Raw genomic sequence first — 20,973 nt, forward strand, 5'->3', positions numbered from 1 at the left:
TCTTTTCATTCACTCAGTCTCAGGGCTTCCATTGACAGGGGCTCTCCACATGGTATTTCCAGTGGGGGAGCCAGACTTCCTCTGTCGTGGCTTATGAAAGTGGGTCTCCCAAGAGCAAAAAAGGATGCTGATGATTCTCTGAAAGGCACAGCCCAGAACTGGCAAACAATCACCTCTTCCACATTCAGTGAGAGAGGGTACTATGGGAGGATATATTGGGAGATGTAGTTCACTGGAGATCGTTGCTGGAGACTAGGTACCAAAGACCATTTGGAATTTCTGTTTGTGGTTGTTTGGTTAAAAAATTATTATTCTCTGTGTGTGTAATGCCAAAGCCCACCTTTTAATAATTATCATTTAATAACATCTGAATTATAAGCTAAGTTATTGCATCAGTCATGATAGTTTTGCCTCTTAAGTGTACTTTCTCATTTATTCTGGAAATCAAATTGGATTGAAAATGAGACAGATGTTTGAATGTGGCATTTTTAGTCTGAGCAAGTAAGATATCAAATCCTCATAAAAAAAACTCTTATGTTGTGAGAAATAAGATGATATTTGCTATGAGGGAGATAAAGCTTGAAAATGTGATGTTTGTTAGCTACTGTAAGGTCTAAAATGTATTTTCAATAATAGTGACTGTCATCATAAATATTTGTATATGACTCCACAATATCAGAACATATGCAGATAAGAAATGCTAGAGAAATACGTCTTTTGTCTTTATGTGTTTGTTCCTGCCTGAACTTTGATAGTTAACAATATGATAGGAATTTAAGATTACATATTCATTTTTTTTATGTTACAGTCTTACAAATGTTCTGTCCTGTGTCCTGTATAGCCATATTCGTATCTCTAATTGCCATAATTTTGAAATTCCTAATAGACGGAAAAATTTTACCTTTACTCTGGCTTTCCATTCCCACGTTATGCGTGTTATGGGCTATAGCTATAGTTTTTTACTTACCAGAATTTGTTTTCTGAAATGCAAACTACACATCTGACTATGTCCACAATTCTGTCCACTCATATTTTCTTCTAAGTTTCCTGGCCTATTCATAAGTTGGTCTTTCATAGAGGTAAAAGTTAAATCCAGACTTTTTAATTACCTTCTTTTCCCCTTCAAAGAAAAGTGGGCCGGGTGCGGTCACTCACGCTTGTAATCCCAGAACTTTGGGAGACCAAGGAGGGCAGATAACCTGAGATTGGTAGTTCGAGACCAGCCTGACCAACAGGCAGAAACCCCGTCTCTACTAAAAATACAAAATTAGCCAGGCATGGTGGCGCATGCCTGTAATCCCAGCTACTCGGGAGGTTGAGGCAGGAGAAGTGATTGAACCTAGGATTAGAGGTTGCAGTGAGCCGAGGTCGTGCCTTTGCACTCCAGCCTCGACAATAAGAGCAAAACTCTGTCTCAAAAAAAAAAGAAGTAAAGTGTACTAAACCAAGTATTCAAAGTAAATTTTTATCAAATAAAAGTTCTGTCTTCAGCAAAATGACAAATATACCTGGTGATCAAATAGCTTACACACCAATCTCTATATATCCCAATATGAAAAATATTTCTTTATTCTCAGAATGGCTAGAAAATAAATTGTGTATACTCTTCAATAATACACTACTTTCATTTATTTATTAGTTTGGAGAAGAGGTAATGCCTACTCAGGTTCTGCAGCCCAAGGTTCTTTAGAGGCGCCACTTCTATTGCTCCATTTTGTTTTATTTATTTTGTATCCTTAATGTCCCAGTCTCATTTAGATCCTGAGGCAAAATAGAACATAATGTACTGTATAACAAGTACAATTAAACGCTTAAGCTTTACACTGCATTGTTTAAGTACCAACACGTGTTAATTCACATTTAGATGAAATATCCCTATGTCAAATCTTATATGGGGAATATTTCAGACACCAGGATTTTATTGGAAAGAGAAATTCAACATGCATTGAAAAATGTCCAGGTGTTAAAATAGCCATTTAAAGTAACCAAATGGAGATCTTACACCTACAAAAACATTGTTCTTACTTAAAATTTTTGTTTGTTTGATTCATAATGAAAGGAGAGAAACTGTCAAGTAAATCCACTGTAAGTCATTTTTACTCTCATTTACATTGACTTTTACTTTGCTTAATTCGCATTGCCACTTAGCCATATCAGCTATCCTAGATATGTGAAGTAAATTATTTTCCAATAAACTAAATGGTACCCAGAGAAAAATGTTTACTTTACATGCATGAGACATTAATCCCAGAGTTTATTGATGTTTACTACAATGCTATTTCAAGTGTCCTTCTTGTTAGCAAATGACTTTTCAAAAATCATCTATTAGTTTTTTTTCTTTACCACAAAATTCTGCAGTGTAAAGCTGATTTTCCTTTTCCATGTAGATTTTAGTTTGCTCTACCTCAGCAAATTCAATTTCTAAATGGATTGCATTAACATATTCATTAATATGTAGGACCAGAATAGGGCTTTGGTTTTTTATTAGATTTTTTTTTGAAAGAAGAAAGTGAATATTCAAATTATATAAGATGGTCACAAAAACCATGGGCTTATAATTCCTCTAGCCAAGACAAGGAGGAAGGATGAGAAAAATAAATTGAGCAACTGTTTGAAAAGGATAATTTAGAGGTCTGATAATATGAAATAGCTGCAATCATTTTCAAAACATGCATAGGCAAACACCGCAGCCAAGGATTATAGCCAGGATTGCATTCTTCTAGAATCCACAGGGAGGTAATACAAGGGTGATAATGAATTCTTGTCTTTAAAAAAAAAAAAAATCTACTTCCTGCTGTTTCTCTACATGAGTAGGGCAAGACAAACAAAGGCAAGTTTTGAAAGGATAAATTTAAAAAAATATATTTTCAGTCAAGTAAAACAATAGATTTGTGTTCCCTTTTGGTAAACAATTAAAATAATTTTTCAAAGTATGCTCACAAATTTAACTATTTTATAAGCATTAATTTTCCTTCACTGTAAAGTCTATAAACAATCCCAACAGAAGGCAAGAAAACAACAGGATTAGAAAATAAAGTTTTTCAAAAAGGAAAGAGTATTTATAATAAAAACTATTGTCTACAAACAGTTCAGCTTTTTGCAGAGGAAACTTTCTCTATGTGGGATCCAAAAAGGAGCTAAAATGTTTTATTTTTTTAAGAAAGTGTTTTATTGGTCAGTTAATTTGTTGTTTGATCTGTACCAGCTATATGTTCAGCCTATACTCTTCCCTAAATTTCAGCCCTTTCACATTCCCCCCAGATAGCCTATGCTTTAACTTTAATATGTCACAAACTGTCCTTTTAATAAGCCATCTCTCCTTACCTTCTGTCTACTTTTCCTTCTATAGAACTATCAAACTTGGCAATAACCCTCTCTTTGGACCTGGGAAAACCTGATCAGCCCTTGTCTAACAGCACCCCAACTAATCCCTGTCTCCAAGCAATGCCTCTCCTTAAAATCCCTTTGAAGTTGGCTCATCTTTCTATCCCTCGTACCCCTTCTATTGCTATATTTAAGCTATTATTGCATGTTCCAAATAGCCCAAATTTTATTACTCACAGATAAATAAGCTTGGTATGTTGATGTGTATTTTTAAATGAGGTATCCCCATAAAAACTCTACAATATAATGGAATTCTAGAGGCTTCCTCAGATCCTAGTTTGGTTTTTTAAATTGATTTGTTTGACAAGAATGCTTTATAGGTATTAGTTTGGGTTTTGTTGTTTGTTTGTTTTCTTTTTTTGAGAGGGAATCTCGCTCTGTTGCCCATGGTGGAGTCCAGTGGCAAAATCTTGGCTCAGTGCAACCGCCTCCTCCCAGGTTCAACCAATTCTCCTGCCTCAGCCTCCCTAGTAGCTGAAACTACAGGCGTGTGCCACCATGCCTGGCTAATTTTTTTGGTATTTTTAGTAGAGATGGTGTTTCACCATATTGGTCAGGCTAGTCTCGAACTCCTGACCTCAAGTGATTCACCCACCGCAGCCTCCCAAAGTGCTGGGATTACAGGCGTGAGCCAGTGTTACTTTGTATTATCTTAAATTTTGAAATAAGCTGATTAACAGAAAATTCACGGTTCTCTACTCCAACCAAACTCCAGTGTGCCAGTATCTGATAGACTGAAGAGGAAGTCAGTGTCTATCAAAAATGCAGATAGCACAATTAGTATTTAATACCACCTGAATAATTGAATAGATTAATGTTCATCCCATTTCGAATATGTTTATGTGGAAGTATATATAATATAGTTATCATTATATTGTCATAATAAAAGCAAAACATATTGAGAGCTTATAATGTGCCAGTGATATTCCATGCTTTCAAGCTTTATCTTATTTAATTCTCAAGCTAACTTTATAAAATGGTTACTATTGAATTAGGAGACCTGCATGACTTGTTTTCTTTTTTCCTTTCCTTTTTATTTTTTTTTTATTTTTTTTTTTTTGAGACGGAGTCTCACTCTGTCGCCCAGGCTGGAGTGCAGTGGCCGGATCTCAGCTCACTGCAAGCTCCGTCTCCTGGGTTTACGCCATTCTCCTCCCTCAGCCTCCCTAGTAGCTGGGACGACAGGCACCCGCCACCATGCCTGGCTAATTTTTTGTATTTTTAGTGGAGACGTGGTTTGACCGTGTTAGCCAGGATGGTCTTGATCGTGATCCCCCCGTCTCAGCCTCCCAAAGTGCTGGAATTACAGGTGTGAGCCACCACACCCGGCCCTGCATGACTTGTTTCCTTGTCACAAACCTGCTGACCAAAGTAGGATCTGGTCCAGACAGGATAATGTGAATAAATCTGCTGAACCCAGCAGATGGCAAGGAAAATGATCCCCAGCTGCCCTCCTTGCATATTACCATAAGACACTTCCACCAATGCCATGACAGTTTACAAATGACATGGCAATGACCTGGAAGCTACTGGCCCTTTCCATGGCAATGACCTGGAAGTTACTGCCCCTTTCCTAGAAAGTTCTAAACAACTCACCCCTCAATTTGCATTAACACGTGCCTGATTTTGCATTAACCGAAAGGGAGCATAAGTGGATTTAAATACAGTTGCCAACAGCCCAAAAATAAGGCTCTGACACGCTGCCTACATGTGAGTCTTGCTCCACAAAGGAGAAGCTTCAGTTCAATAAAAGATTGCTATTTTAACACCAGTAATTTACCCAAGAATCCTCCCAGACTAAGCCCCCATATTTTAGTACTAGCCAGCCTGCCTGTGTCTCTACTGTCATTTTCTGTTTTATGGTTGAGGAACCTAAGACCTAAAGTGGTTCAATCATTTTCCCAGGATGAATTGCTGAATGAAACTGTAGCTAGAACTTAAGGTTTTGTTTTTCTCTGTAGCCTATAGCTTTGTTATTAGTGGCACTGCATCCTCATCATCAATATTTGATTCTTATTTATTGCTTATTAAAGCTCATTGTTACCTTTGGATTTTAACAAAGTTAGGTCCTTTCACAATATCAAATCACAGGTCTTGAAAAATGGAGACAAAATCTTTAATTGCTCTCCTTGGGTTAATCAGAAAATAAAATAACAAAGCTCTCTAGAAAACAAAACAAAAATCAAACAGAGAGATTATAATTGTTTTATTCCCAAGACTACATGTTTTTCTTCTACCATGAAAAACGTATCTGCTCTTTGAGAAACTGTGGACAAGTTTGCCACACTGTGGATGAGCACATATGCTATCCTGCGATGCTGTAAAATTAAACTGTGAGATGGAATTATCTTGTCTGCAGCTGTTAACTTTTTAAGCAGCATTAGAAAATTGTGTCAAAACAATACTGTATGTATTTATAATACATATCATAATAAACAATTTCTTCTGTTTCTATCTAAAAGTAAGCATATAGTCAAAGAAGGAGAAGTAGAAAACAAAACTGTTATCCTTGGAATTGTATTAAATTTTAATAGAACACTGTCAATTGGCTGAATAGAACTGAAAGTAAAAGATTTGGAATAAATTTATCTTACACCCATGTAACATTAAAAAGAAATGTACAATAAATATAATAGGTAGGTAACATCAGATGTGTCTCATTTCTTATATAAGATAATTGAACAGTCATTGGACAATTTTTGTTTGTTGGGCAATGTTCCAGAAAATTCAGAAATTGATTTATTTAATTTATGTTCTTTTAAAAAGTACTTAACTTTATTGTTGCCATATTACAGACGAAGCAGCTAACACTCCGATTCTGTAATCTTCAAAAAATCCAGTATATTTTCAGTGCTACAGCAAAGTTTCCAAGTCTGGTTTTATGACTCCAAAATTATTGCTCATTCCATCTTACTGATTGTGTTGCAGGCTATAAAATGAACCAAATATATAAAAATCCAAAAATAAAATTCAAAAAAAAGACATTTTATTCAATATTATTGCTGTAGTTGTTCCTTAGCACCAAAAGTTTAATTGTTTTAAGTAGTAAATAGGTAAATAAATCTAGCTAGACGTTCTGGGCATTTAAGTAGTGGAAACAACATTGGCCACTTTGAAGAATTTTAAAAACTACTGCGCCGTTTTGAATGTAGAGGTTTTAAGTGTCATCTTCTGGTCTTATGTTTGAAAGAGAAACATCTTCAAGCTTATGTTTGAAAGAGAACAAGCAGTATCCAATCCTGTGGCCAATTAATATTCAGCTGACACCTTTACCACACCTGCCACCTGCACCCTCTAACCAACTGTCTGGAAAAGTATGCCTTCATGTTATCAAATCGCCCCCACTCAGACATTGCAACCTCATGTGCGGGAACCTCGCTGTCAAATTAGAATTTTTTTTTGTTATTGTTGTTAATTTTTGTCAAAATTCATCTTTTCTGATAAAAGCACAATCTCCCAGACCCAAAATAAATGTGACCTTTTCTGATCTTTCTTTTTCTTTTTATTCGTTGTCTAAAAATCCCATTGACAGATCTTGAAAGAAAACTTCAGGGTAGATGTTTACACATGAACTCACTTCTTTAGTATTTCCCAAGCAAGATTCATAAATCAAATATCAGCTGACCCTTTGACTCAAATCCTGATATATTTTTTTTAATCTGTGAAATTTCTTTCCCTTACTGATGACACTTTGTCTTCAGCTGCTTTGCAGATTCTTTTTGGGGGTCAGATAGACAGGCAGGCAAATGCAGCAACTCCCTTTGCTCTATTCTAAACTATCAAGAAGTATCCAAAAGCTGCCTCCCGACCTTCAGAATAAATGGACACTGTTCTCTGTCTAAAGATAAAGGTAATCAAATTCCAAATTAGCTACATCAATTTTAAGAACAAATTAAAGTGTCTATAGGGGTAATCATTTCTATAATATGGAAAATACTTATTGGCTCAGACCTTATAAAGTTTGTTACTTCTACAATCGTAAGAATTCAGTTTTCAGTAAATGTCATTCTTCCACTGATCTGCCAAGCAACTCTCATATATATATTTATTACTTAGGTAGTATAAATTTTTTTCTTATAATAGCTACAGTGATAATTGAATTAAATCAAGTGATTAAAATCTGCTTTTCAGCTTTGGCTTCCTGTCAACTCCATGAGGGCACCAATAATGCTTTGGCACCTTTCAAAGGCCATTCCATTTGCAGGGTTTACTTCTATTGCTGGATATATTACTTTGTCCACCAGGTTCTAGAATGACTAGTCATGCTAATAGAGATTTTCAGAATATCAGCTCTTGAAACCTATAAAAAATCTTCAGAGTGTTATTCAGAGCATTAACATAGCATATCCCAAAGGAGGCTTTAACTGAGAGTATAAGCCTTTGTTATAAGAAGAAAGAAAGAAACAAAAAACCCCAGAAAATTGGTTTTCGAACATGGATAAGTGAAAATACCACTTTAACTACCATATCGATTAAAGTTAATAACTTCATCTGGTGTCCGCCCTCTGTTTTTGAGATAGGGTCTTATCCTGTTACTGAGACTGGAGTGCAGTGCCATAATTCTAGCTCACTGCAGCCTCAAACTCCTAGGCTCAAGTGATCCTCCTGCCTCAGTGTCCTGAGTAGCTAGAACTACAGATGTGCACCATTATGTCCAGATAATTTTTAAAAATTTTTTTGTAGATCTGGGATTCTCACCATGTTGTCCAGGCTTGTGTCAAACCCCTGGCCTCAAGTGATCCTCCTTCCTCAGAGTCCCAAAGCCACGTATATTACAGGCATGAGCCACTGCACCTGGCAATGCCCATTTTTTGACCATTCAGAATGTTTGGCATTTCTCAATATGAGAAACCTTTAATGTCTGCAAGCTATTTTGCATTAAATATCTATTAATTACAAAACTGAAAATATTGAATTGTGTTTCTGTATGTATATTATTTCATTTAATCAGCATTTAGACCTTGTAAGTTAGAAAGGAAAGGTATTATAGGTCATTTTACAGGTGAAATGGTTAAGGTACTACAAATTTAGGTGACTTTTCCAAAATCACACAACTGTACCAAATTACAAAAATGGGAGGTTTTGGAGCCAGATTCAGAGCACAGTCTTCTAATTCAATTCGTCTATTCAATAAAAAGCCAGAGATCTGTATTTCTTCTCTCACACCTGCTAATTTTAAATGGCTTCTGGAAAGACTGAATAAATTACCTAATTTTCATTGCTTCTGTTTCTCAACTGGAAAACTTTTAAGTAATTTTATTTATACAGTGAGAATTAGAGTGAAAAGATGGTGGCAAAAAGAAAAGGAAATATTTGTGTTGAAACTCAGTGATTTTATGTTTGGGACGACTTTTGAAGGTGTTTGTTTTGATTAATTTGTTTTGATTTTTGTTGTTATTGTTCTTAGTTGGAAAGTCTGTAAGAGTTGAATATGCAATAACTAGATAAATACATAAAGTCTCTGGTTTATTCATTATGCAATGCATCTCAGTGTCTGATACAGTGACTGCAACAGAGTAAGTGCTCATTAAATGGACGCTAAACTGAATTGAACATTTTCTTCCTCATCTGACCAAAGAATCAAAATGCTAAAAGCATGTGTTGTCAAATATTTTACTCAGTTCAATGATTCTGTCATCATGATAAGGAGAATAAAGTTAATGAGGTCAATTAACTAAAATAAAATGTTACACAAACTCCACATAACTTGTAGATTATCTTATGATGATGCAAAGAAACTGTGTTTGTTTTTTGTCCTTTATCATATGAATCCATGGTATGTGCATAGGTAATTAAAATTTGTCCATTTTTCATAATGGGATTTCAAGGCAAAGTATTTTATTCACATCCAGTATGTTTTCTTAGCTCTGAAACATACAATTCTTCACATTTTTACAGCAGTTCAGCACAAATGACACTTGGCAACATCATAATAAGTGGTAAACAACTATTCCAAAAGCCACATTTTAAAAATAAGAGCAGATTTGATACCGAACATTTACCTCTAAGCAGTCTGCATTCTGACAGGACCAGTTTCTCATATTTTCAAACCCTAAGGGATTGTCTCAGTTGAATACATAGGCTAGAGAGTCTGTATTCTGGAATCAGCACCACAGAAAAATATTGTAGTTGATACATGACATGACTGAAGCCCCACTGAAATCTTAATTTTTTAGTGTCTTGAGCTTTCAAATTCAGTTTTCTTTTTCTCTCATATTCTGATTATTGATTTTTCTAAGGATAATGAAGTCCTCTGAAGCTGGAAATGAAATTTAACTTGGGAGTATTTTTACTTATCACTTATTAAGAGTGGTTACGTAATTCCTAAAATATTTGGCTTTGCCTGTCAAACATGAAAAATTGAGAGTTGTGGTTAATGACATCTGTTTCACAGGTATCATACCCTTATGGGAGAAGTAGTTTATGCTTCTGGACATTGTTCTCAGAGTGCCTCTCAATACTAAATTACAAGCACTATGGACTTTTAGAAGAATAAGAAGGCAATTTATTCTCTTTTACATGCAGCCTAGACTGGTGTTTAAAATCAAGGCTGCCAACATAGCATTGTGTGGTGTTTCTTTAATGAGGGTGTTACTGGACCAGAAACACAGCTGAGACATTTAGATTTATTTTATGGCAGTCCTGAGAAACCATCTAGTCCTAATCAGAATAATTTACCCATAAACGACTTCTGACAGAGCTCCGTAAGAAAAGCAGATCTGAAATTCTTAATCTCCCAAAGCTGCAAATCCCAAGAAGAGACACATGTACCTTTGTTCAATATGTTTGTAAATTAACATATCAGTTAAATAGGTATAAACAGAATATATTTTATTAAACTTCCTCCACAATAGGATAAATAAAACTTTAGTTGGCTTTTCATTTTGATCTTCTAGTTTTAGGGATCTTAATCTTAATCAATATCCAGATGTCCAAAATACACTCATTTTTCAGTCTCTCCCACTAAATGTAAACTGTATTTAAACTATATTTGCTCAATGTGGGACATAGTTTCCAAATTGTCCAATTGCCATCCAATTTTTAAATAACAAATTTAATAAAAGTAATTGTTTTACTCTGAAAAATTCTGTGGTCTTTTTATGTTCTTTTTATTAAAAATTATAGTTTAATTATTAACTTGCATATCTCAGAAACTCTGAGTTCACATGTTTTTAACAATCAATCAAAAAATCAGGATAAGCAAAAAGATCTTTGATTCCAAAATAGACAAGAAAAGGAGAAAAAATTATTTCCAGAAGGTATGAATTGGATGGAAAGTGATGATGATAAATTTTACCTGGTCACTTTAATGGTGATGCTATGATAATAATTCTTTACTAGAGTTCACAAATTAAGTGGCTATAAAGTTTTTAGGATAATCTTTTGTAATTTAATAAATTGTGCATATTCTTTTAAAATATTGTTTTCAAATATTCTACATATGGCATATTTGTTAAATTAGAAAATAAGTTATTAATCTTTTTCTACCTTGTTATTTGATAAGAGACAACTGATCAACAATTTAGCATATGATTGGACGATGCGATTTTCAACAGGCGTAATGAACAATACTTCATCTTTTTTAAAAACCAAGAGGTTTTCCAATGCAGCACTTCACAATGAACTGACATTTGGCAGTGAACAACCTTTCTAAAGTTCAGGAACTGCATTAAAAAGAGAATTATAAAGGGCATCATTAGAATTTAGGTAGAAAACTGTTACTGAGCATTTCAATTACAAAGCTACCTGACTGGCAGTAAGAAATAATGGACACAAATTAGGACTATTGACTGTTTCTTAACTTCTTACTCAACTGGCCTGAGGAGTTACTGCTTTGGATAGTGTCATAAATTCTGTAATGTTCAGAAATTTTACTTGCCTGATTATCATCACTTTCTGACTGTGACCCTTCTAAAGAACTTTTGTTGGTGCAAAAATTATAGACCCAAAACATTCACCTTATTAGCCTAACTACAGTTCTACTTAGCATTTTCTCCACCTTTCTCTCTGCTGTAGACATACCTCATTTATTTAAATTTTACACAGTAGTTAGAGACCAAGAAAATAAGGAGGAATGCTCATTCCATAAAATGTGATACTTCTAATTAGTCTGCTGAGACATTTGGAATATGCAGAAAGCTGTGAATGTGGTATTAAATCACATTTTTATTACCCAGAAATTAATGTTTACCATGTGTATGCAAAGGTGTTAAGGATCTAAAGAGTAAATTTCAAAGATACTAATAGGTATTTTTTAATAGTATAATTCACATGCATAGTTTTTTTCCCTTTTAAAAAATTGAATAACGCATTTTGCTTTTCTTACTTTAACTTGATTTTCAATTTAATTTTATTTTGTGCTCTACTGTTCAAAAAACAGACTTTTGACTTAATTGTTGTTGTTTTTGTTGCTCTGATAAAATATTTCCTGTTGCTTCAGATAGTTTAAATGAGCTAGAAATAAATAAACTCTAAATAACAAAGAGGGCATCTTTGAGGCCAACACTTTATTTAGCTCACTAACAGAGATAGCTTTATAGATTTAAATAGTATTTGGCTGTCACATTTACTCATAAGAACTGATAAATTTGTAATAGCTGACAGACAGAAATTGATTTATGAGTTTGCAGGAACGTAACGAAACCAATGGAAATGGCTTTATTAAAATTCTGCAATTTTTCACTCAGACCAGGTTGCCATAATAAATGTGAGAATAGGTTTGATTTCATTCAGAATTAATGTAGTTTGAAATTGAAATGAGTCTCACTTCCTGCCTCCAGGAGGTCTGCTGACATTTCTCACGTTGCTTTAGAGAGTGTGCATGACAAATAGAATGCGTGTGCATATATGTGTACCCATGTATACATTATATACAGCAAAAGGACAATTAATAAAGTAATGATGTGTCCAACGCAAAGAATATTGTGGAGGTAAAACCCATACAATTTAGATAATGTCCATTTGGTAAGATTATGAAGTTTAGAATATAAGTTTAGAGTAAGATTATAAGTTTAGAATATCAATAGTTATTGATTCTATTTTAGCTGGTGAGCTTGGTTAAGAATAAATATTTGTTAATTAGATTATCTTAGACCTTTCTCACTCTTGCTCTCATTTGAACTATTCCTTATCTCAGAAATTGCCAATACCCTATTCATGTTGCAGAAAAATATCAACGTTATTCCAAAATAAGGATCGCAAAATGAAATGGAATCAATCCTAGCATTACCAACATATAGTGAAGTTTAAATAACTTCAACTTCATAGAGAAAATTCAAAGCAAGGGAAGAAACAGCATTCAGCATGAAATAATAACCCTTTTTAGGTGAGTTCTGTTTGGAAAATTAATTTCACCTTGTAGTATTGAGGGCTATATATATCTTTTCTAAAGTGAAGTTCTCAGCCATATATTCCAAGAAGTCTACAAAAATCTGGAATTTGGTACTCAGAATAAAGTAGTTAAAATCATTATTGTATATAATGTGGCAGTTGAAGTTCTATACTACTCTCTCATTTCCTTCCCCAGTAGTGCCCATGAGGCTTTTATAAAGGTCATCTGGTTTGAATTCAGTCAAATTTAAATTGATAGTCCAATTCACTGATGGATCTTTCAGCAGAACAAATCCGGTCACCAATTCATGTGGTGACAGACTTTATGGTTCCATTCAGAACAATTAGCTTTTATTCTTTGGCTGGCACTAGGTTTATATATGATATGAGCCTGGACTGTATCGCTGTGATACCTAGAAAAGTCAAATTTTTATTACTTGAGAGCCCTTTTATTAGCACTGACTACCACAAGTACCGAGAGAAACTGAGTACATATCTATTCTAATGAATGCCCAAAAGTTCTGAAACACCAAAGATAGTCTAAAATAAAATGTCTACATTGTTTATATAAATAAATAAAGATATACCATATAATTGTTTAAAATATAATCCATGGAAGTGTAACATTATTTTCAAAAACCATAGATTAAGTTAAAGTAACTCTGGGCTCAAAGTAAATTCCAAGGACAACTACGCAAAACAAAAAGGAACAGAAAAAAATAGAAAAAATAAGGCATCTGAGATTAATACTGGTGACCTAGAAGTGAATGGGAGGTACATCAGACTATTCAGACAAAAGAATAATCAGAGGCAATGATTATCTTATCATTTGACAAATGGAGGGATTCTTTCGAAGTGTAGTACTTTACGTGATAATTCTAGGACTGCATAAAAGAAAGCAAATAATATTTAATTTAGGAGAACAGTGGTCACTTTATATCAATTATTTAACTTTGGTATTCAAAACAACTTTAATTCAACAAATAATCTACTTAAAAATACTCTTTTGTTTTTCCCATGTAGTTTAGAAGAAAACTAAACTATTTAGGTTCTTAATTATGTATGAAAAATCCCTTCACAGCAGTAGCTAGATGAATATTTGATTGAATAATAGGAGAAGGCATGTGTACACCAGAGTCCAGAAATCTCTGAGGTCACTTAAATTCTACCTAACGCACTCTGTCCTCTGTTCCCAAAAAGATTCCTGTCTCTCCCAAATGCAAAATACAATCATCCTTTCCTAAGCTTTCCAAGAATCTCATTCCATTACAGGGTCAGCTCAAGTCTAACATTTCATCATTTATTAAATCTAAATTTCACCATTTAACATTTAAATGCCCAAAATTAGGACTGATTAGACCCCAAATTATAATCCATCCTCGGTCACATTTTCTTTATATCTGTGGACCTGTGAAACTGAAGATAAAATAATGCACCTAAATTATGTGCCCTTGCAACAACAGTGGAACTGGCATAGGTTAAAGTTATAGACATTCTATTTCAAAAAAGATAAAAGTGCAAAGTAAAAGGAGTCACTGGCCCAAAGCAATTTTGAAATCCAGTTAGGCCAGAGTTCCTTGATCCAGCTTCAAGACCTGCGACCAATCCTTTATGGCTCTCAGCGTCATAATCGAGGCTCTTGATTTCACGTTCTGAATCATCCTTCTGTAGTCATTAAAGGTAGCAAGCACTTGCAGTTAAGCAGTTTCATCAGCCTGCTTCTAAGCAGTAGAATTTCAGATACATGATAGCTTCTTTTCATTTCCTACTTTCTCTGTCCTTTTCAGTCCAACCTGGATGTATTTTTGTTGATATAATTTTCTCAAGAAATACATCAGTCTTCTGGGAATTGTCCTGGATTTCCTGATTTCCCCCTATTAAACAAAAGCCACAGCTATAAATCATCTTTTGGAGATTACCTCCTCTTTTTTTTTTTTCCCCCTGCTCCTGCTGCAATGGTCAGGGGACAACTCTTAAGCTTCCTACAGGTGATCTAGTCTGTTTGAGAGGATCTGTAAGGCATACTCTTAATCTATTAAAATTTCCTTTCCTGTGACTGATTTTTTTCCTTTCTAAGCTTTTGGCAAACAATTATACGGCTACACCCTTGTCTTTTACTCTATGCCATGTTTTGGAAGCAATATCTTAATTTTAGAATCTTCCACCATATGGATAGGCTACACATTTCCCAAATCATCGAATCCTTTTTTAATTTGGGAAGGCAGTCTGATGTGTTTCAGTCTTTGGACCCTGTTTTGCCCATGTAAGTATAGGAGGTGAGCTTGGAACTCAACCAAGAGATAGAGTCCTCACATCCTATACTGGACTTATGACCTTGTGTGGGAATATCTCTCCCTCTTTCAGATTCTGCATGTGCTTACACAGCATCTGGCCAACCCCTCTACTATATCTTTTCCTGCAGGGGACACTTGATTAACAATTGATTTTGTTTAACGTGTTTTTTCCATCAGTTTTGTCTCTCCTCTCACATTTTACCATAAGTAACAAGAAGAAATGAGAAAAACCTTTTGCACCTTGCTTGAAACTTCCTCTCTCTCTCTCTTTCTTTCTCTCTCTCTCCTGCCAACACATAAGACATGCCTGGCTTCCCTTTTGCCTTCCATCATGATTATAAGTTTCCAGAGGCCTCCATAGCCATACAGGATAGTGACTCAATTAAACTTCTTTTCTTTATAAATTACCCAATCTCAGGTAGTTCTTTATAGCAGTACGAAAATGGACTAATACCTCCCCTTCAATAAAAAGAAAACAACTCTGTGTTACTTCTTGAACACCTTGTTTATAACTGCATTGCACAGTAATTCACAAACTAATTCATGTGTCAGCGTCACCTGAGGTCTTGTTAGAACACTGATTTCTGGGCCCCATCCTCTACTTTCTGAATCAGTAGGTTTGAGATGCAACTTGAGAATATACATTTTTAATAAGCTCCCAGGTGATGCTGATGCTGCAATTTGAGAAACAAACTTTGAGAAACTTTGGATCATGGCCTTTACATTATTTGTCTTAAAATTCACATATCAATATGCATATATTATTTTTCCTGATCATGTTGTATTATAAATATCTAGGGAATGGGTTAGACTCTTACTCTTCATCTTAAATCTCATCGTGTCTAGAAAAGGGTTTTACGTAGTAGGTGCCCATTCAAAAATTGACTGATTATCACTACACATGAAGTGATTCAATAAAAGGGATAAGAATCTATTCTGGTAAACAAGAGTTCTTTTCCATACATTTTGAAATCAGTGTATTTTTGCCAACTGTCTCATACAATTTTCTCATTTTATGAACCATGTGACTTTCATGAAATCTTCTTAGCAAAACATATTACTACTTATTTTTTAAAATCATGAAATTTGTGTAGCCAAAAATGTGTCGTTAAACTTAGTGAAAAATGTGAAATGATAGGTAAGAGGAAAATAATAATAAAATAAACACAAACATAATCACACCAACCAGTATCCAAAGTAAATCTTACAAATCCCAGATATGGCATAAATGTTTTGGCATTAGATATCAAAGGGCAATAGTGCCCTTTGAAAAAAGCAGTCCAATTAATGATGTCTCAGGTGCTGTGCTATGCTCTGCAGACAGCCAATGGAAAGTTAAATTTTTTCCTCCCAGGCAGGGATGATTTATTCCATGTTGATTTTATTTGACAGCAGGTGCCTGGTCTGCATTACACTATTTTTTTCCCTCCTGCTTCTGAAAACCTTCCCTGAACAAAGCTGGATAGCCAAAACCTGGGCATAGCACCTGTTAAAGTAATGAAATCAAGAGAATAATGGTCCCAAATTTAGGATACCTATAAAATGACAGGAAAAATCCATTTAGAATACAGCCAAAATAGCCACATAGGTATGATGTCAGTTTTATAGAGGTAAAGAATGAGATACTTAGGATATTGTGAAGGTTAAGTAGTGACTAATTAAAGAAAGTGTTTTAATAAACCATATAGAGAATATCTCTAAATTACTGAAACCAGAATGATTTTTAGGTTCATTATGAAAGTTTTAACTCCTTGATTCATACTCTAAATAGTTTTATTACATTTCTTTTGTAAAATTACAAACGCACAAAAATGTTATTTTCTGAAAATTTTTCCAAAACCACATTCTTCGATTTAGAGCTTTAGACTCTTACAGTACCATTCAAGAACCGTTCAATTTGTTCTTTTACAATTACACCTAAATATTGATTTAGTGAGCATAATCATTTTAGGACACCTGTAGTTAAACTCATGTTTTCTTTTCTAGTTAGTACAATTTTATTTGGGAATTAAGCCTCAAAGGACTTTCTATAATTTGAAAGACAGACTTAACATTCAAATGCAGAATTTTCCCCCCATTTTAAATCCCACCCAAGACCATTCTAATGGCTCCAGCTGTGATAGAATAGTCTGGATTCTAATCACCAACAGCTTATAGTCATAGTCACGGACAGCTGAATCCATTTATACTGCACATGTAGTGTTGCTTCTCTATTTCTCTATTCTGATTTTCTGGCTCTAGGGAAACTATAACCTTTTACGACCTACAGCCTTTCCCTCTACTCTTTGACCAGTCAATATCTTTAATAACTTCAAATGTTTTTACTCTTTTACCCTAGATATTGAAAACAGATATGATTTCTATTGTTTTAATTATGTCATCTATTCTTTTCTATAATCCAGGTTCTAATACCTATCAACACCCCAGGAGTTAACAGTACTTTGCTATTAGCCTTCTGAAAGAAAACCCCAACTTACTCTATTTCATCCCATACCTTGACCCTGAATGTTGCATTGATTGGATTTTTTTTATTCTTCATTAAACTGACATGTTGATCCCTGATAGTCTCCGAAGTTTAGCTGTAATAGAGGTGTCAAATCCATATCTCCCTCTGTGAAGTTTTTTTTTTTTTTAAATTGATAGCTGTAAATTGATTTTGGATAAAGTCCAATCTCCCCACACTATTTTTTTTTTTTAATACAGAAATAGCTAACGCTTAAACCTCAGATGAGTGTGATGGCTTGTAATTTCCTATTATATAATTTTCAGCCACATGATGTATGTTAGGCTTCTCTCCTCTATTCTACCCCCTCCACCCCTGCAACCAGACTCATCTACTTTAGAGTTCATAGGCTGCCACCAAATAAATGGTGTGCAGTCGAGTGATGAACAGTGCTGAGAATCAAAATGAACAAGATGTCCCAAGTTATGTGGATTGTTTCAACATATGTCTCTAGGCAAGACAATTGCCATTTTGCAAAGAAGATAGAGATGCCTTTTAGAATCACATCAAACCTAATTCCCATTCCAATAGGTAAGAGACATTTTTAACACTCAACTCAAAGTAAACTTGAATTGTTGTTCAATTGATTTTTTTCCTGTGTGATTTTGCATACCAAAAGTTAATAAGTGATTTTTTAAAAGCTTTTACAAAAATTAACGCTCAATAAAACAAGATGTCAAACCGTATCCAACTTAATCATATTTATAATCCTCTGCAAACCTCACTCACGTTGCAAAGTGTGGATTTGCCTAAGATTAGATTAATCCCTGTTTACACATATCACATAATTCTATCTCTTTCACCCCAAGGGACACCACAGAGAATTTCTGAGACATGAATGAGCATGCTAATTTTATTCCAAATAAAGTGTAAGGACCTAACAAATGTTCATTATGATAACAGTAGAATACAGAAATACCACTCACCAGTCACCTATTACTCTCAGCCAGACATGTAATTTCATTGACAATCCTGGTTTCAGACGTACAGTCTTAGGTAATTTCATGGGCACATTCTCTATCTCATGACTTCTGAATTTTAAGAAAATATGATTAAATTTGTCAGGATTTACAATATCATTTTAAGGAAATAAATTCATTAATTTATGGTAGATGATAAAATACTACCTCTTAATATAAAGACTACATATAAACACATATTTTTCTCTAAATTTGAAATAACAATTGGTAAATTATTCAGGGAAAAATCAGTAAAAGATTGTTGAGCCCTCTATGAGATGACTAGAAAGGAAAAAAAAAGTTAACATTCCAGAAATGTTTTGAATTCTTAACACAATATCGTGATATTATGTTATCTTTATCATACAGATTATTTAAATGTACATTCATAAGAAGGATACATTTTCATATATGAAAGAGCTGGAAAGTGATAAATTCGTAATTCAAAACCAGGTTCCTGTGACTTCAATAGCTGGGTTTTCTTTCGGTTATATTTTCTTTTTAATGTTAACTGCTCCTGGGAAAATAAGAATAACTATAAAAACCTTACATAGTCTGTAAGGTTATGTATTTAATATTAATTAATTATAAATATCTCTTTTATTGTCATTAAATTGTTAGTGTGAAATAAATAGCAAGTTAACATGTCATAATGTCAGTACATTTATCTAAATGTAGGTAAAGCTAGCTTTAGATTTTGTTGTTTGAGGACAAAATCACTGTATTGTATCACAGCATGAAAGAAAGAAAAATGGTCCTGAGTTGTGATTTGAAAATAAAACAAATTACAGAAATCGGATTGTCATTGTTGTTGCTTTATGAATGAATGGAGCCATTTTGTGATGCTTATTGAAGAGCTGATCTGTCCCTTCCATCTCTTTATTGGATATTTCAAATATACCTGGATGTTTTGGGAGTTATCAGTCTTTTTTTCTTTTTATTATTACTATTATTTTAATTTTTGTTGGTACATATTAGGTATTATTTATGGGGTACATTAGATATTTGGAAATGGGCATGCAATGTGAAATAAGCACATAATGTAGAATGAGGTGTCTATTCCCTCAAGCATTTATCCTTTGAGTTACAAACAGCCCAATTACACTCTTTATTTTAAAATGTACAATTAAGTTATTATTCACTATAGTCACTCTGTTGTGCTATCTAATAGTAGGTCTCATTAATTCTATTTTTTGCATCCATTAGCTATCCCCACCTCCCCACCCCATCCAGCTCTCCCCTTTCCCAGCCTCTGGTAACCACCCTTCTACTCTCTATGTCCATGAGCTGATGATTTTTAGATCCCACGAGTAAGTGAGAACATGTGATGTTTGCCTTTCTGTGCCTGGCTTATTTCACTTAACTTAATGATCTCCAGTGCATATGTGCCACATTTTTTTATCCATTCATCTATTGATGGACACTTAGGTTGCTTCCAAAGCTTAGCTATTATAAATAGTGCTACAACAAACATTGAAGTGCAAGTATCTTTTCAGTATACTGATTTCCTTTCCTTTGGATATATACCCAGCAGTGGGATTGCCTGATCATGTGGTAGCTCAATTTTCAGTTTTCTGAGGAACCTCCAAACTGTTCTCCACAGTGATTGTGCTAATATACATTAAGTTGGGAGAAGTTTGGCTCTGAACTCTGTCCATTCTGTCCCGTATCATTAGGGCTCTAATCCTCATATTTCTAGATCTGCATTCGTAGATCTTTGCACAAGCTGTTAACATCCAAATAAATTGTCCTAGTTACGGCTGTCATTCAATCATAAAGAAACAGTTGGCTGGGTGCAGTGGCTCATACCTGTAATCCTAGCACTTTGGGAGGCTGAGGTGGATGAATCACCTGAGGTCAAGTGTTTGAGGCCAACCTGACCAACATGGCAAAATCCCGTCACTACTGGAAAAACAAAAATTAGCTGAGTGTGGTGGTGGGTGCCTGTAATCCCAGCTGCTCAGGAGGCTGAGGCTGGAAAATTGCTTGAACCCAGGATTCGGAGGTTGCAGTGAGTCAAGATGGCACCATTACACTCCAGCCTGAGTGACAAGAGCTAAACCCCATCAAAAAAAAAAAAAAGGAAACAGCATTTGAGTGCTTAGTAAGATAAAAATTTAGGGATAGGAACTGAGAAGCATGCCAAACATCCCTTTCCCTCCTTCCTGCCATATATACAAATCAATACTAGGGTAAATGGGAGTAAAACCCACCCAAACTTTCTCAAATGGAAGGCTTCTCTATGTTTACCATATTTGGAGACAGAAGGTTACACATTACAGTGCAAGTCGAATGAATGCTGCTTTATTGATTAAGGGCAATTCGTATGATTCACAGCAATGTTGTAAAGAGTCTGAGGGGAATCAGCATTTTGTTCGAAACTATAGTAGCCCAATTTTAAATTTAGCATAGTGAAAATGTGCATGGCTAGCTCAAGTCAAGACCATTATAATCAAAGCAAGAGGTAAAATTACATATTCTCTAAGCAATTTGAACATAATTA

At 34.5% G+C, this 20,973-nt stretch overlaps 1 long non-coding RNA gene across 2 annotated transcripts in view; it reads left to right on the forward strand.

Annotated features, from left to right (window-relative positions):
• Positions 1-4,481: 4,481 nt before the first annotated feature.
• The window catches only part of LOC105471081 (uncharacterized), a 52,015-nt gene continuing 35,523 nt past the window's right edge, over positions 4,482-20,973 (forward strand). Inside the window, exons 1-2 of one of the 2 annotated variants that reach the window (XR_980960.2) lie at positions 4,482-5,094; positions 12,550-12,709. This is a non-coding gene — a long non-coding RNA (uncharacterized lncRNA). The remainder of the gene's footprint in view (positions 5,095-12,549; positions 12,710-20,973) is intronic. The other variant, XR_011624251.1, reaches the window with a different exon arrangement.

This window comes from Macaca nemestrina, chromosome 6 (genome assembly GCF_043159975.1).
Source record: "Macaca nemestrina isolate mMacNem1 chromosome 6, mMacNem.hap1, whole genome shotgun sequence".
NCBI classification, from domain to species: Eukaryota; Metazoa; Chordata; class Mammalia; order Primates; family Cercopithecidae; genus Macaca; species Macaca nemestrina.